Here is an 18,336-nt window from a genome sequence, read left to right as displayed (position 1 = left end):
TCTTTCCTGGTGTGTGAGTGGGACTCAGTCCCACTCCAGCTGGTATTAATAAGGTCTGGATTGAATTGACTCTTTCCTGGTGTGTGAGTGGGACTCAGTACCACTCCAGCTGGTATTAATAGAGGCCTGGATTGACTTGGCTCTTTGCTGGTGTGTGTGGGGGACTCAGTTCCACTCCCGCTGGTATGAATAGAGGCCTGGATTGACTTGGCTCTTTGCTGGTGTGTGAGTGGGGCTCAGTACCACTCCAGCTGGCATTAATAGAGGTCTGGTTTGAATTGGCTCCTTCCTGGTGTGTGAGTCGGACTCAGTACCACTCCAGCTGGTATTAATAGAGGTCTGGATTGATTTGGCTCTTTCCTGGTGTTTGTGTGGGACTCAGTAGCACTCCAGCTGGTATTAATAGAGGTCTGGATTTAATTGGCTCTTTCCTGGTGTGTGAGTCGGACTCAGTACCACTCCAGCTGGTATTAATAGAGGTCTGGATTTAATTGGCTCTTTCCTGGAGTTTGAGTGGGACTCAGTACCACTCCAGCTCGTATTAATAGAGGTCTGGATTTAATTGGCTCTTTCCTGGTGTGTGAGTCGGACTCAGTACCACTCCAGCTGGTAGTAAAATAGGTCTGGTTTGAATTGGCTCCTTCCTGGTGATGAGTGGGGCTCAGTACCACTCCAGCTGGTATTAATAGAGGACTGGATTGAATTGGCTCTTTCCTGGTGAGTGAGTGGGACTCAGTACCTCTCCAGCTGGTATTAATAGAGGCCTGGATTGATTTGTCTCTTTCCTGCTGTGTGTGGGGGACTCAGATCCTCTCCAGCTGGTATTAATAGAGGCCTGGATTGACTTGGCTCTTTCCTGGTGTGTGTGGGGGACTCAGTTCCACTCCAGCTGGTATGAATAGAGTCCTGGATTGAATAGACTCTTTACTGGTGTGTGAGTGGGGCTCAGTACCACTTCTGCTGGTATTTATAGAGGCCTGGATTGAATTGGCTTTTTTCTGGTGTGTGAGTGAGACTCAGTACCTCTTCAGCTGGTGTTAATAAGAGGTCTGGATTGATTTGACTCTTTACTGGTGAGTGAGTGGGACTCAGTACCAATCCAGCTGGTATTAATAGAGGTCTGGATTGAATTGGCTCCTTCCTGGTGAGTGAGTGGGGCTCAGTACCACTCCAGCTGGTATTAATAGAGGTCTGGATTGAATTGGCTCCTTCCTGGTGAGTCAGTGGGACTCAGTACCACTCCAGCTGGTATTAATAGAGGGCTGGTTTAAATTGACTCTTTCTGGTGTGTGAGGGGGACTCGGTGCCACTCCAGTCGCTATAGATAGAGCCCTGGATCGAAATGGCTCTTCCCTGGTGTGTGAGTGAGACTCAGTGCCACTCCAGCTGGTATTTATCGAGGTGTGGATTGAATTGCCTCTTTCCTGGTGTGTGAGTGGGACTCAGTACCACTCCAGCTGGTATTAATAGAGGTCTGGATTGATTTGGCTCTTTCCTGGTGTGTGAGTGGGACTCAGTGGGACTCAGTACCACTCCAGCTGGTATTAATAGAGACCTGGATTGATTTGGCTCTTTCCTGGTGTGTGAGTGGGACTCAGTACCACTCCAGCTGGTATTAATAGAAACCTGGATTGATTTGGCTCTTTCCTGGTGAGTGAGTGGGACTCAGTACCACTCCAGCTGGTATTAATAGAGGTCTGGATTGAATTGCCTCTTTCCTGGTGTGTGAGTGGGACTCAGTACCACTCCAGCTGGTATTAATAGAGGTCTGGATTGATTTGGCTCCTTCCTGGTGATTGAGTGGGACTCAGTACCACTCCAGCTGGTATTAATAGAGGTCTGGATTGAATTGGCTGTTTCCTGGTGAGTGAGTGGGGCTCAGTACCACTCCAGCTGGTATTAATAGAGGTCTGGATTGAATTGGCTGTTTCCTGGTGAGTGATTGGGGCTCAGTACCACTCCAGCTGGTATTAATAGAGGTCTGGATTGAATTGGCTCCTTCCTGGTGAGTGAGAGGGGCTCAGTACCACTCCAGCTGGTATTAATAGAGGCCTGGATTGAATTTGCTCCTTCCTGGTGAGTCAGTGGGGCTCAGTACCACTCCAGCTGGCATTAACAGCTATGTGGATTGAATTGGCTCTTTCCTGTTGAGTCAGTGGGACTCAGTTCCACTCCAGCTGGTATTAATAGAGGCCTTGTTTGAATTGACGCTTTCCTGGTGTGTGAGTGGGACTCAGTTCCACTCCAGCTGATATTAATAGAGGCCTGGTTTGAATTGACGCTTTCCTGGTGTGTGAGTGGGACTCAGTTCCACTCCAGCTGATATTAATAGAGGCCTGGTTTGAATTGACGATTTCCTGGTGTGTGAGTGGGACTCAGTACCACTCCGGCTGGTATTCATAGAGGTCTGGATTGAATTGGCTCTTTCCTGGTGAGTGAGTGGGGCTCAGTACCACTCCAGCTGGTATTAATAGAGGTCTGGATTGAATTGGCTCCTTCCTGGTCAGTCAGTGGGACTCAGTACCAATCCAGCTGGTATTAATAGAGGTCTGGATTGAATTGGCTCCTTCCTGGTCAGTCAGTGGGGCTCAGTACCACTCCAGCTGGTATTAATACAGGTCTGGATTGAATTGGCTCCTTCCTGGTGAGTCAGTGGGACTCAGTACCACTCCAGCTGGTATTAATAGAGGGCTGGTTTAAATTGACTCTTTCTGGTGTGTGAGGGGGACTCGGTGCCACTCCAGTCGCTATCGATAGAGCCCTGGATCGAAATGGCTCTTCCCTGGTGTGTGAGTGAGAATCAGTCCCACTCCAGCTGGTATTTATCGAGGTGTGGATTGAATTGCCTCTTTCCTGGTGTGTGAGTGGGACTCAGTACCACTCCAGCTGGTATTAATAGAGGTCTGGATTGATTTGGCTCTTTCCTGGTGTGTGAGTGGGACTCAGTGGGACTCAGTACCACTCCAGCTGGTATTAATAGAGGCCTGGATTGAATTGCCTCTTTCCTGGTGTGTGAGTGGGACTCAGTACCACTCCAGCTCGTATTAATAGAGGTTTGGATTGATTTGGCTCTTTCCTGGTGTGTGAGTCGGACTCAGTACCACTCCAGCTGGTATTTATCGAGGTCTGGATTGAATTGCCTCTTTCCTGGTGTGTGAGTGGGACTCAGTACCTCTCCAGCTGGTATTAATAGAGGCCTGGATTGATTTGTCTCTTTCCTGCTGTGTTTGGGGGACTCAGATCCTCTCCAGCTGGTATTAATAGAGGCCTGGATTGACTTGGCTCTTTCCTGGTGTGTGTGGGGGACTCAGTTCCTCTCCAGCTGGTATGAATAGAGTCCTGGATTGAATAGACTATTTACTGGTGTGTGAGTGGGGCTCAGTACCACTTCTGCTGGTATTTATAGAGGCCTGGATTGAATTGGCTTTTTTCTGGTTTGTGAGTGAGACTCAGTACGTCTTCAGCTGGTGTTAATAAGAGGTCTGGATTGAATTGACTCTTTACTGGTGAGTGAGTGGGACTCAGTACCAATCCAGCTGGTATTAATAGAGGTCTGGATTGAATTGGCTCCTTCCTGGTGAGTGCGTGGGGCTCAGTACCACTCCAGCTGGTATGAATAGAGTCCTGGATTGAATAGACTCTTTACTGGTGTGTGAGTGGGGCTCAGTACCACTTCTGCTGGTATTTATAGAGGCCTGGATTGAATTGGCTTTTTTCTGGTGTGTGAGTGGGACTCAGTACCTCTCCAGCTGGTATTAATAGAGGCCTGGATTGATTTGTCTCTTTCCTGCTGTGTGTGGGGGACTCAGATCCTCTCCAGCTGGTATTAATAGAGGCCTGGATTGACTTGGCTCTTTCCTGGTGTGTGTGGGGGACTCAGTTCCACTCCAGCTGGTATGAATAGAGTCCTGGATTGAATAGACTCTTTACTGGTGTGTGAGTGGGGCTCAGTACCACTTCTGCTGGTATTTATAGAGGCCTGGATTGAATTGGCTTTTTTCTGGTGTGTGAGTGAGACTCAGTACCTCTTCAGCTGGTGTTAATAAGAGGTCTGGATTGAATTGACTCTTTACTGGTGAGTGAGTGGGACTCAGTACCAATCCAGCTGGTATTAATAGAGGTCTGGATTGAATTGGCTCCTTCCTGGTGAGTGCGTGGGGCTCAGTACCACTCCAGCTGGTATTAATAGAGGTCTGGATTGAATTGGCTCCTTCCTGGTGAGTCAGTGGGACTCAGTACCACTCCAGCTGGTATTAATAGAGGGCTGGTTTAAATTGACTCTTTCTGGTGTGTGAGGGGGACTCGGTGCCACTCCAGTCGCTATAGATAGAGCCCTGGATCGAAATGGCTCTTCCCTGGTGTGTGAGTGAGACTCAGTACCACTCCAGCTGGTATTTATCGAGGTGTGGATTGAATTGTCTCTTTCCTGGTGTGTGAGTGGGACTCAGTACCACTCCAGCTGGTATTAATAGAGGTCTGGATTGATTTGGCTCTTTCCTGGTGTGTGAGTGGGACTCAGTGGGACTCAGTACCACTCCAGCTGGTATTAATAGAGACCTGGATTGATTTGGCTCTTTCCTGGTGTGTGAGTGGGACTCAGTACCACTCCAGCTGGTATTAATAGAAACCTGGATTGATTTGGCTCTTTCCTGGTGTGTGAGTGGGACTCAGTACCACTCCAGCTGGTATTAATAGAGGTCTGGATTGAATTGCCTCTTTCCTGGTGTGTGAGTGGGACTCAGTACCACTCCAGCTGGTATTAATAGAGGTCTGGATTGAATTGGCTCCTTCCTGGTGAGTGCGTGGGGCTCAGTACCACTCCAGCTGGTATTAATAGAGGTCTGGATTGAATTGGCTCCTTCCTGGTGAGTCAGTGGGACTCAGTACCACTCCAGCTGGTATTAATAGAGGGCTGGTTTAAATTGACTCTTTCTGGTGTGTGAGGGGGACTCGGTGCCACTCCAGTCGCTATAGATAGAGCCCTGGATCGAAATGGCTCTTCCCTGGTGTGTGAGTGAGACTCAGTACCACTCCAGCTGGTATTTATCGAGGTGTGGATTGAATTGTCTCTTTCCTGGTGTGTGAGTGGGACTCAGTACCACTCCAGCTGGTATTAATAGAGGTCTGGATTGATTTGGCTCTTTCCTGGTGTGTGAGTGGGACTCAGTGGGACTCAGTACCACTCCAGCTGGTATTAATAGAGACCTGGATTGATTTGGCTCTTTCCTGGTGTGTGAGTGGGACTCAGTACCACTCCAGCTGGTATTAATAGAAACCTGGATTGATTTGGCTCTTTCCTGGTGTGTGAGTGGGACTCAGTACCACTCCAGCTGGTATTAATAGAGGTCTGGATTGAATTGCCTCTTTCCTGGTGTGTGAGTGGGACTCAGTACCACTCCAGCTGGTATTAATAGAGGTCTGGATTGATTTGGCTCCTTCCTGGTGATTGAGTGGGACTCAGTACCACTCCAGCTGGTATTAATAGAGGTCTGGATTGAATTGGCTGTTTCCTGGTGAGTGAGTGGGGCTCAGTACCACTCCAGCTGGTATTAATAGAGGTCTGGATTGAATTGGCTGTTTCCTGGTGAGTGAGTGGGGCTCAGTACCACTCCAGCTGGTATTAATAGAGGTCTGGATTGAATTGGCTCCTTCCTGGTGAGTGAGAGGGGCTCAGTACCACTCCAGCTGGTATTAATAGAGGCCTGGATTGAATTTGCTCCTTCCTGGTGAGTCAGTGGGGCTCAGTACCACTCCAGCTGGCATTAACAGCTATGTGGATTGAATTGGCTCTTTCCTGTTGAGTCAGTGGGACTCAGTACCTCTCCAGCTGGTATTAATAGAGGCCTGGATTGATTTGTCTCTTTCCTGCTGTGTGTGGGGGACTCAGATCCTCTCCAGCTGGTATTAATAGAGGCCTGGATTGACTTGGCTCTTTCCTGGTGTGTGTGGGGGACTCAGTTCCTCTCCAGCTGGTATGAATAGAGTCCTGGATTGAATAGACTATTTACTGGTGTGTGAGTGGGGCTCAGTACCACTTCTGCTGGTATTTATAGAGGCCTGGATTGAATTGGCTTTTTTCTGGTTTGTGAGTGAGACTCAGTACGTCTTCAGCTGGTGTTAATAAGAGGTCTGGATTGAATTGACTCTTTACTGGTGAGTGGGTGGGACTCAGTACCAATCCAGCTGGTATTAATAGAGGTCTGGATTGAATTGGCTCCTTCCTGGTGAGTGCGTGGGGCTCAGTACCACTCCAGCTGGTATGAATAGAGTCCTGGATTGAATAGACTCTTTACTGGTGTGTGAGTGGGGCTCAGTACCACTTCTGCTGGTATTTATAGAGGCCTGGATTGAATTGGCTTTTTTCTGGTGTGTGAGTGGGACTCAGTACCTCTCCAGCTGGTATTAATAGAGGCCTGGATTGATTTGTCTCTTTCCTGCTGTGTGTGGGGGACTCAGATCCTCTCCAGCTGGTATTAATAGAGGCCTGGATTGACTTGGCTCTTTCCTGGTGTGTGTGGGGGACTCAGTTCCACTCCAGCTGGTATGAATAGAGTCCTGGATTGAATAGACTCTTTACTGGTGTGTGAGTGGGGCTCAGTACCACTTCTGCTGGTATTTATAGAGGCCTGGATTGAATTGGCTTTTTTCTGGTGTGTGAGTGAGACTCAGTACCTCTTCAGCTGGTGTTAATAAGAGGTCTGGATTGAATTGACTCTTTACTGGTGAGTGAGTGGGACTCAGTACCAATCCAGCTGGTATTAATAGAGGTCTGGATTGAATTGGCTCCTTCCTGGTGAGTGCGTGGGGCTCAGTACCACTCCAGCTGGTATTAATAGAGGTCTGGATTGAATTGGCTCCTTCCTGGTGAGTCAGTGGGACTCAGTACCACTCCAGCTGGTATTAATAGAGGGCTGGTTTAAATTGACTCTTTCTGGTGTGTGAGGGGGACTCGGTGCCACTCCAGTCGCTATAGATAGAGCCCTGGATCGAAATGGCTCTTCCCTGGTGTGTGAGTGAGACTCAGTACCACTCCAGCTGGTATTTATCGAGGTGTGGATTGAATTGTCTCTTTCCTGGTGTGTGAGTGGGACTCAGTACCACTCCAGCTGGTATTAATAGAGGTCTGGATTGATTTGGCTCTTTCCTGGTGTGTGAGTGGGACTCAGTGGGACTCAGTACCACTCCAGCTGGTATTAATAGAGACCTGGATTGATTTGGCTCTTTCCTGGTGTGTGAGTGGGACTCAGTACCACTCCAGCTGGTATTAATAGAAACCTGGATTGATTTGGCTCTTTCCTGGTGTGTGAGTGGGACTCAGTACCACTCCAGCTGGTATTAATAGAGGTCTGGATTGAATTGCCTCTTTCCTGGTGTGTGAGTGGGACTCAGTACCACTCCAGCTGGTATTAATAGAGGTCTGGATTGATTTGGCTCCTTCCTGGTGATTGAGTGGGACTCAGTACCACTCCAGCTGGTATTAATAGAGGTCTGGAATGAATTGGCTGTTTCCTGGTGAGTGAGTGGGGCTCAGTACCACTCCAGCTGGTATTAATAGAGGTCTGGATTGAATTGGCTGTTTCCTGGTGAGTGAGTGGGGCTCAGTACCACTCCAGCTGGTATTAATAGAGGTCTGGATTGAATTGGCTCCTTCCTGGTGAGTGAGAGGGGCTCAGTACCACTCCAGCTGGTATTAATAGAGGCCTGGATTGAATTTGCTCCTTCCTGGTGAGTCAGTGGGGCTCAGTACCACTCCAGCTGGCATTAACAGCTATGTGGATTGAATTGGCTCTTTCCTGTTGAGTCAGTGGGACTCAGTTCCACTCCAGCTGGTATTAATAGAGGCATTGTTGGAATTGACGCTTTCCTGGTGTGTGAGTGGGACTCAGTTCCACTCCAGCAGGTATTAATAGAGGCCTTGTTTGAATTGACGCTTTCCTGGTGTGTGAGTGGGACTCAGTTCCACTCCAGCTGATATTAATAGAGGCCTGGTTTGAATTGACGCTTTCCTGGTGTGTGAGTGGGACTCAGTTCCACTCCAGCTGATATTAATAGAGGCCTGGTTTGAATTGACGCTTTCCTGGTGTGTGAGTGGGACTCAGTACCACTCCGGCTGGTATTCATAGAGGTCTGGATTGAATTGGCTTTTTTCTGGTGTGTGAGTGAGACTCAGTACCTCTTCAGCTGGTGTTAATAAGAGGTCTGGATTGAATTGACTCTTTACTGGTGAGTGAGTGGGACTCAGTACCAATCCAGCTGGTATTAATAGAGGTCTGGATTGAATTGGCTCCTTCCTGGTGAGTGAGTGGGGCTCAGTACCACTCCAGCTGTTATTAATAGAGGTCTGGATTGAATTGGCTCCTTCCTGGTGAGTCAGTGGGACTCAGTACCACTCCAGCTGGTATTAATAGAGGGCTGGTTTAAATTGACTCTTTCTGGTGTGTGAGGGGGACTCGGTGCCTCTCCAGTCGCTATAGATAGAGCCCTGGATCGAAATGGCTCTTCCCTGGTGTGTGAGTGAGACTCAGTCCCACTCCAGCTGGTATTTATCGAGGTGTGGATTGAATTGCCTCTTTCCTGGTGTGTGAGTGGGACTCAGTACCACTCCAGCTGGTATTAATAGAGGTCTGGATTGATTTGGCTCTTTCCTGGTGTGTGAGTGGGACTCAGTGGGACTCAGTACCACTCCAGCTGGTATTAATAGAGACCTGGATTGATTTGGCTCTTTCCTGGTGTGTGAGTGGGACTCAGTACCACTCCAGCTGGTATTAATAGAAACCTGGATTGATTTGGCTCTTTCCTGGTGTGTGAGTGGGACTCAGTACCACTCCAGCTGGTATTAATAGAGGTCTGGATTGAATTGCCTCTTTCCTGGTGTGTGAGTGGGACTCAGTACCACTCCAGCTGGAATTAATAGAGGTCTGGATTGATTTGGCTCCTTCCTGGTGATTGAGTGGGACTCAGTACCACTCCAGCTGGTATTAATAGAGGTCTGGATTGAATTGGCTGTTTCCTGGTGAGTGAGTGGGGCTCAGTACCTCTCCAGCTGGTATTAATAGAGGTCTGGATTGAATTGGCTGTTTCCTGGTGAGTGAGAGGGGCTCAGTACCACTCCAGCTGGTATTAATAGAGGCCTGGATTGAATTGGCTCCTTCCTGGTGAGTCAGTGGGGCTCAGTACCACTCCAGCTGGCATTAACAGCTATGTGGATTGAATTGGCTCTTTCCTGGTGAGTGAGTGGGGCTCAGTACCACTCCAGCTGGTATTAATAGAGGTCTGGATTGAATTGGCTCCTTCCTGGTTAGTCAGTGGGACTCAGTACCAATCCAGCTGGTATTAATAGAGGTCTGGATTGAATTGGCTCCTTCCTGGTCAGTCAGTGGGGCTCAGTACCACTCCAGCTGGTATTAATAGAGGTCTGGATAGAATTGGCTCCTTCCTGGTGAGTCAGTGGGACTCAGTACCAATCCAGCTGGTATTAATAGAGGGCTGGTTTAAATTGACTCTTTCTGGTGTGTGAGGGGGACTCGGTGCCACTCCAGACGCTATCGATAGAGCCCTGGATCGAAATGGCTCTTCCCTGGTGTGTGAGTGAGACTCAGTCCCACTCCAGCTGGTATTTATCGAGGTGTGGATTGAATTGCCTCTTTCCTGGTGTGTGAGTGGGACTCAGTACCACTCCAGCTGGTATTAATAGAGGTCTGGATTGATTTGGCTCTTTCCTGGTGTGTGAGTGGGACTCAGTGGGACTCAGTACCACTCCAGCTGGTATTAATAGAGGCCTGGATTGAATTGCCTCTTTCCTGGTGTGTGAGTGGGACTCAGTACCACTCCAGCTCGTATTAATAGAGGTTTGGATTGATTTGGCTCTTTCCTGGTGTGTGAGTGGGACTCAGTACCACTCCAGCTGGTATTTATCGAGGTCTGGATTGAATTGCCTCTTTCCTGGTGTGTGAGTGGGACTCAGTACCTCTCCAGCTGGTATTAATAGAGGCCTGGATTGATTTGTCTCTTTCCTGCTGTGTGTGGGGGACTCAGATCCTCTCCAGCTGGTATTAATAGAGGCCTGGATTGACTTGGCTCTTTCCTGGTGTGTGTGGGGGACTCAGTTCCACTCCAGCTGGTATGAATAGAGTCCTGGATTGAATAGACTCTTTACTGGTGTGTGAGTGGGGCTCAGTACCACTTCTGCTGGTATTTATAGAGGCCTGGATTGAATTGGCTTTTTTCTGGTGTGTGAGTGAGACTCAGTCCCACTCCAGCTGGTATTTATCGAGGTGCGGATTGCATTGCCTCTTTCCTGGTGTGTGAGTGGGACTCAGTACCACTCCAGCTGGTATTAATAGAGGTCTGGCTTGATTTGGCTCTTTCCTGGTGTGTGAGTGGGACTCAGTGGGACTCAGTACCACTCCAGCTGGTATTAATAGAGGCCTGGATTGAATTGCCTCTTTCCTGGTGTGTGAGTGGGACTCAGTACCACTCCAGCTCGTATTAATAGAGGTTTGGATTGATTTGGCTCTTTCCTGGTGTGTGAGTGGGACTCAGTACCACTCCAGCTGGTATTTATCGAGGTCTGGATTGAATTGCCTCTTTCCTGGTGTGTGAGTGGGACTCAGTACCTCTCCAGCTGGTATTAATAGAGGCCTGGATTGATTTGTCTCTTTCCTGCTGTGTGTGGGGGACTCAGATCCTCTCCAGCTGGTATTAATAGAGGCCTGGATTGACTTGGCTCTTTCCTGGTGTGTGTGGGGGACTCAGTTCCACTCCAGCTGGTATGAATATAGTCCTGGATTGAATAGACACTTTACTGGTGTGTGAGTGGGGCTCAGTACCACTTCTGCTGGTATTTATAGAGGCCTGGATTGAATTGGCTTTTTTCTGGTGTGTGAGTGAGACTCAGTACCTCTTCAGCTGGTGTTAATAAGAGGTCTGGATTGAATTGACTCTTTACTGGTGAGTGAGTGGGACTCAGTACCAATCCAGCTGGTATTAATAGAGGTCTGGATTGAATTGGCTCCTTCCTGGTGAGTGAGTGGGGCTCAGTACCACTCCAGCTGGTATTAATAGAGGTCTGGATTGAATTGGCTCCTTCCTGGTGAGTCAGTGGGACTCAGTACCACTCCAGCTGGTATTAATAGAGGGCTGGTTTAAATTGACTCTTTCTGGTGTGTGAGGGGGACTCGGTGCCACTCCAGCCGCTATAGATAGAGCCCTGGATCGAAATGGCTCTTCCCTGGTGTGTGAGTGAGACTCAGTCCCACTCCAGCTGGTATTTATCGAGGTCTGGATTGAATTGCCTCTTTCCTGGTGTGTGAGTGGGACTCAGTACCTCTCCAGCTGGTATTAATAGAGGCCTGGATTGATTTGTCTCTTTCCTGCTGTGTGTGGGGGACTCAGATCCTCTCCAGCTGGTATTAATAGAGGCCTGGATTGACTTGGCTCTTTCCTGGTGTGTGTGGGGGACTCAGTTCCACTCCAGCTGGTATGAATAGAGTCCTGGATTGAATAGACTCTTTACTGGTGTGTGAGTGGGGCTCAGTACCACTTCTGCTGGTATTTATAGAGGCCTGGATTGAATTGGCTTTTTTCTGGTGTGTGAGTGAGACTCAGTCCCACTCCAGCTGGTATTTATCGAGGTGCGGATTGCATTGCCTCTTTCCTGGTGTGTGAGTGGGACTCAGTACCACTCCAGCTGGTATTAATAGAGGTCTGGCTTGATTTGGCTCTTTCCTGGTGTGTGAGTGGGACTCAGTGGGACTCAGTACCACTCCAGCTGGTATTAATAGAGGCCTGGATTGAATTGCCTCTTTCCTGGTGTGTGAGTGGGACTCAGTACCACTCCAGCTCGTATTAATAGAGGTTTGGATTGATTTGGCTCTTTCCTGGTGTGTGAGTGGGACTCAGTACCACTCCAGCTGGTATTTATCGAGGTCTGGATTGAATTGCCTCTTTCCTGGTGTGTGAGTGGGACTCAGTACCTCTCCAGCTGGTATTAATAGAGGCCTGGATTGATTTGTCTCTTTCCTGCTGTGTGTGGGGGACTCAGATCCTCTCCAGCTGGTATTAATAGAGGCCTGGATTGACTTGGCTCTTTCCTGGTGTGTGTGGGGGACTCAGTTCCACTCCAGCTGGTATGAATATAGTCCTGGATTGAATAGACACTTTACTGGTGTGTGAGTGGGGCTCAGTACCACTTCTGCTGGTATTTATAGAGGCCTGGATTGAATTGGCTTTTTTCTGGTGTGTGAGTGAGACTCAGTACCTCTTCAGCTGGTGTTAATAAGAGGTCTGGATTGAATTGACTCTTTACTGGTGAGTGAGTGGGACTCAGTACCAATCCAGCTGGTATTAATAGAGGTCTGGATTGAATTGGCTCCTTCCTGGTGAGTGAGTGGGGCTCAGTACCACTCCAGCTGGTATTAATAGAGGTCTGGATTGAATTGGCTCCTTCCTGGTGAGTCAGTGGGACTCAGTACCACTCCAGCTGGTATTAATAGAGGGCTGGTTTAAATTGACTCTTTCTGGTGTGTGAGGGGGACTCGGTGCCACTCCAGCCGCTATAGATAGAGCCCTGGATCGAAATGGCTCTTCCCTGGTGTGTGAGTGAGACTCAGTCCCACTCCAGCTGGTATATATCGAGGTGTGGATTGAATTGCCTCTTTCCTGGTGTGTGAGTGGGACTCAGTACCACTCCAGCTGGTATTAATAGAGGTCTGGATTGAATTGCCTCTTTCCTGGTGTGTGAGTGGGACTCAGTGGGACTCAGTACCACTCCAGCTGGTATTAATAGAGACCTGGATTGATTTGGCTCTTTCCTGGTGTGTGAGTGGGACTCAGTACCACTCCAGCTGGTATTAATAGAAACCTGGATTGATTTGGCTCTTTCCTGGTGTGTGAGTGGGACTCAGTACCACTCCAGCTGGTATTAATAGAGGTCTGGATTGAATTGCCTCTTTCCTGGTGTGTGAGTGGGACTCAGTACCACTCCAGCTGGTATTAATAGAGGTCTGGATTGATTTGGCTCCTTCCTGGTGATTGAGTGGGACTCAGTACCACTCCAGCTGGTATTAATAGAGGTCTGGATTGAATTGGCTGTTTCCTGGTGAGTGAGTGGGGCTCAGTACCACTCCAGCTGGTATTCATAGAGGTCTGGATTGAATTGGCTGTTTCCTGGTGAGTGAGTGGGGCTCAGTACCACTCCAGCTGGTATTAATAGAGGTCTGGATTGAATTGGCTCCTTCCTGGTGAGTGAGAGGGGCTCAGTACCACTCCAGCTGGTATTAATAGAGGCCTGGATTGATTTGGCTCCTTCCTGGTGAGTCAGTGGGGCTCAGTACCACTCCAGCTGGCATTAACAGCTATGTGGATTGAATTGGCTCTTTCCTGGTGAGTCAGTGGGACTCAGTCCCACTCCAGCTGGTATTAATAGAGGCCTTGTTTGAATTGACGCTTTCCTGGTGTGTGAGTGGGACTCAGTTCCACTCCAGCTGATATTAATAGAGGCCTGGTTTGAATTGACGCTTTCCTGGTGTGTGAGTGGGACTCAGTTCCACTCCAGCTGATATTAATAGAGGCCTGGTTTGAATTGACGCTTTCCTGGTGTGTGAGTGGGACTCAGTACCACTCCGGCTGGTATTCATAGAGGTCTGGATTGAATTGGCTCTTTCCTGGTGAGTGAGTGGGGCTCAGTACCACTCCAGCTGGTATTAATAGAGGTCTGTATTGAATTGGCTCCTTCCTGGTCAGTCAGTGGGACTCAGTACCAATCCAGCTGGTATTAATAGAGGTCTGGATTGAATTGGCTCCTTCCTGGTCAGTCAGTGGGGCTCAGTACCACTCCAGCTGGTATTAATAGAGGTCTGGATTGAATTGGCTCCTTCCTGGTGAGTCAGTGGGACTCAGTACCACTCCAGCTGGTATTAATATTGGGCTGGTTTAAATTGACTCTTTCTGGTGTGTGAGGGGGACTCGGTGCCACTCCAGTCGCTATCGATAGAGCCCTGGATCGAAATGGCTCTTCCCTGGTGTGTGAGTGAGACTCAGTCCCACTCCAGCTGGTATTTATCGAGGTGTGGATTGAATTGCCTCTTTCCTGGTGTGTGAGTGGGACTCAGTACCACTCCAGCTGGTATTAATAGAGGTCTGGATTGATTTGTCTCTTTCCTGGTGTGTGAGTGGGACTCAGTGGGACTCAGTACCACTCCAGCTGGTATTAATAGAGGCCTGGATTGAATTGCCTCTTTCCTGGTGTGTGAGTGGGACTCAGTACCATTCCAGCTCGTATTAATAGAGGTTTGGATTGATTTGGCTCTTTCCTGGTGTGTGAGTGGGACTCAGTACCACTCCAGCTGGTATTTATCGAGGTCTGGATTGAATTGCCTCTTTCCTGGTGTGTGAGTGGGACTCAGTACCACTCCAGCTGGTATTAATAGAGGTCTGGATTGAATTGCCTCTTTCCTGGTGTGTGAGTGGGACTCAGTACCACTCCAGCTGGTATTAAGAGGTCTGGATTGAATTGCGTCTTTCCTGGTGTGTGAGTGGGACTCAGTACCACTCCATCTGGTATTAATAGAGGTCAGGTTAGAATTGGCTCTTTCCTGGTGTGTGAGCGGGACTCAGTCCCACTCCAGCTGGTATTAAGAGGTCTGGATTGAATTGCCTCTTTCTTGGTGTGTGAGTGAGGTTCAGTACCACTCCAGCTGGTATTAATGGAGGTCTGGATTGATTTGGCTCTTTCCTGGTGTGTGAGTGGGACTCAGTACCACTCCATCTGGTATTAATAGAGGTCAGGTTTGAATTGGCTCTTTCCTGGTGTGTGAGTGGGACTCAGTCCCACTCCAGCTGGTATTAAGAGGTCTTGATTGAATTGCCTCTTTCTTGGTGTGTGAGTAGGGCTCAGTACCACTCCAGCTGGTATTCATAGAGGTCTGGATTGAATTGGCTCTTTCCTGGCGTGTGAGTTGGACTCAGTCCCACTCCAGCTGGTATTAAGCGGTCTGGATTGAATTGCCTCTTTCCTGGTGTGTGAGTGGGGCTCAGTACCACTCCAGCTGGCATTAATAGAGGCCTGGATAGAATTGCCTCTTTCCTGGTGCGTGAGTGGGACTCCGTACCACTCCAGCTGGTATTAATTGAGGCCTGGATAGAATTGCCTCTTTACTGGTGTGTGAGTGGGACTCAGTACCACTCCAGCTGGTGTTCATAGAGGTTTCGATTGAATTGGCTCTTTCCTGGTGTGTGAGTGGGACTCAGTACCACTCCAGCTGGCATTAATAGAGGTCTGGATTGAATTGGCTCTTTCCTGGTGTGTGAGTGGGACTCAGTAACACTCCTGTTGGTATTAATAGAAGCCTGGATTGAATTGGCTCTCTCCTGGTGTGTGAGTGGGACACAGTGCCACTCCAGCTGGTATTAATAGAGGTCTGGATTGAATTGGCTCTTTCATGGTGTGTGAGTGGGCCTCAGTACCATTCCAGCTGATATTAATAGAGGCCTGGATTGAACTGGCTCTTTCTGTGTTTGTGAGTGCGACTCAGTACCACTCCAGCTAGTATTAATGGAGGCCTGGATTGAATTGACTCCTTCCTGGTGTGTGACTGGGACCCAGTACCACTCCAGCTGGTATTAATAGAGGTCAGGATTGAATTGGCTCTTTCCTGGTGTGTGAGTGGGAATCAGTATCACTCCAGCTGGTATTAATAGAGGTCAGGATTGAATTGCCTCTTTCCTGGTGTGTGAGTGGGACTCAGTACCACTCCAGCTGGTATTAATAGTGGTCTGGATTGATTTGGCTCTTTCCTGGTGTGTGAGTGGGACTCAGTGGGACTCAGTACCACTCCAGCTGGTATTAATAGAGACCTGGATTGATTTGGCTCTTTCCTGGTGTGTGAGTGGGACTCAGTACCACTCCAGCTGGTATTAATAGAAACCTGGATTGATTTGGCTCTTTCCTGTGTGTGAGTGGGACTCAGTACCTCTCCAGCTGGTATTAATAGAGGCCTGGATTGATTTGTCTCTTTCCTGCTGTGTGTGGGGGACTCAGATCCTCTCCAGCTGGTATTAATAGAGGCCTGGATTGACTTGGCTCTTTCCTGGTGATTGAGTGGGACTCAGTACCTCTCCAGCTGGTATTAATAGAGGCCTGGATTGATTTGTCTCTTTCCTGGTGTGTGAGTGGGACTCAGTGGGACTCAGTACCACTCCAGCTGGTATTAATAGAGGCCTGGATTGAATTGCCTCTTTCCTGGTGTGTGAGTGGGACTCAGTACCATTCCAGCTCGTATTAATAGAGGTTTGGATTGATTTGGCTCTTTCCTGATGTGTGAGTGGGACTCAGTACCACTCCAGCTGGTATTTATCGAGGTCTGGATTGAATTGCCTCTTTCCTGGTGTGTGAGTGGGACTCAGTACCACTCCAGCTGGTATTAATAGAGGTCTGGATTGAATTGCCTCTTTCCTGGTGTGTGAGTGGGACTCAGTACCACTCCAGCTGGTATTAAGAGGTCTGGATTGAATTGCGTCTTTCCTGGTGTGTGAGTGGGACTCAGTACCACTCCATCAGGTATTAATAGAGGTCAGGTTAGAATTGGCTCTTTCCTGGTGTGTGAGCGGGACTCAGTCCCACTCCAGCTGGTATTAAGAGGTCTGGATTGAATTGCCTCTTTCTTGGTGTGTGAGTGAGGTTCAGTACCACTCCAGCTGGTATTAATGGAGGTCTGGATTGATTTGGCTCTTTCCTGGTGTGTGAGTGGGACTCAGTACCACTCCATCTGGTATTAATAGAGGTCAGGTTTGAATTGGCTCTTTCCTGGTGTGTGAGTGGGACTCAGTCCCACTCCAGCTGGTATTAAGAGGTCTTGATTGAATTGCCTCTTTCTTGGTGTGTGAGTAGGGCTCAGTACCACTCCAGCTGGTATTCATAGAGGTCTGGATTGAATTGGCTCTTTCCTGGCGTGTGAGTTGGACTCAGTCCCACTCCAGCTGGTATTAAGCGGTCTGGATTGAATTGCCTCTTTCCTGGTGTGTGAGTGGGGCTCAGTACCACTCCAGCTGGCATTAATAGAGGCCTGGATAGAATTGCCTCTTTCCTGGTGCGTGAGTGGGACTCCGTACCACTCCAGCTGGTATTAATTGAGGCCTGGATAGAATTGCCTCTTTACTGGTGTGTGAGTGGGACTCAGTACCACTCCAGCTGGTGTTCATAGAGGTTTCGATTGAATTGGCTCTTTCCTGGTGTGTGAGTGGGACTCAGTACCACTCCAGCTGGCATTAATAGAGGTCTGGATTGAATTGGCTCTTTCCTGGTGTGTGAGTGGGACTCAGTAACACTCCTGTTGGTATTAATAGAAGCCTGGATTGAATTGGCTCTCTCCTGGTGTGTGAGTGGGACACAGTGCCACTCCAGCTGGTATTAATAGAGGTCTGGATTGAATTGGCTCTTTCATGGTGTGTGAGTGGGCCTCAGTACCATTCCAGCTGATATTAATAGAGGCCTGGATTGAACTGGCTCTTTCTGTGTTTGTGAGTGCGACTCAGTACCACTCCAGCTAGTATTAATGGAGGCCTGGATTGAATTGACTCCTTCCTGGTGTGTGACTGGGATCCAGTACCACTCCAGCTGGTATTAATAGAGGTCAGGATTGAATTGGCTCTTTCCTGGTGTGTGAGTGGGACTCAGTATCACTCCAGCTGGTATTAATAGAGGTCAGGATTGAATTGCCTCTTTCCTGGTGTGTGAGTGGGACTCAGTACCACTCCAGCTGGTATTAATAGTGGTCTGGATTGATTTGGCTCTTTCCTGGTGTGTGAGTGGGACTCAGTGGGACTCAGTACCACTCCAGCTGGTATTAATAGAGACCTGGATTGATTTGGCTCTTTCCTGGTGTGTGAGTGGGACTCAGTACCACTCCAGCTGGTATTAATAGAAACCTGGATTGATTTGGCTCTTTCCTGTGTGTGAGTGGGACTCAGTACCTCTCCAGCTGGTATTAATAGAGGCCTGGATTGATTTGTCTCTTTCCTGCTGTGTGTGGGGGACTCAGATCCTCTCCAGCTGGTATTAATAGAGGCCTGGATTGACTTGGCTCTTTCCTGGTGATTGAGTGGGACTCAGTACCTCTCCAGCTGGTATTAATAGAGGCCTGGATTGATTTGTCTCTTTCCTGCTGTGTGTGGGGGACTCAGATCCTCTCCAGCTGGTATTAATAGAGGCCTGGATTGACTTGGCTCTTTCCTGGTGTGTGTGGGGGACTCAGTTCCACTCCAGCTGGTATGAATAGAGTCCTGGATTGAATAGACTCTTTACCGGTGTGTGAGTGGGGCTCAGTACCACTTCTGCTG

This window comes from Heterodontus francisci, unplaced genomic scaffold (genome assembly GCF_036365525.1).
Source record: "Heterodontus francisci isolate sHetFra1 unplaced genomic scaffold, sHetFra1.hap1 HAP1_SCAFFOLD_146, whole genome shotgun sequence".
Taxonomy (NCBI): Eukaryota; Metazoa; Chordata; class Chondrichthyes; order Heterodontiformes; family Heterodontidae; genus Heterodontus; species Heterodontus francisci.
The sequence above is the reverse complement of the archived record's forward strand: the minus strand, read 5'-3'. Positions refer to the sequence as shown.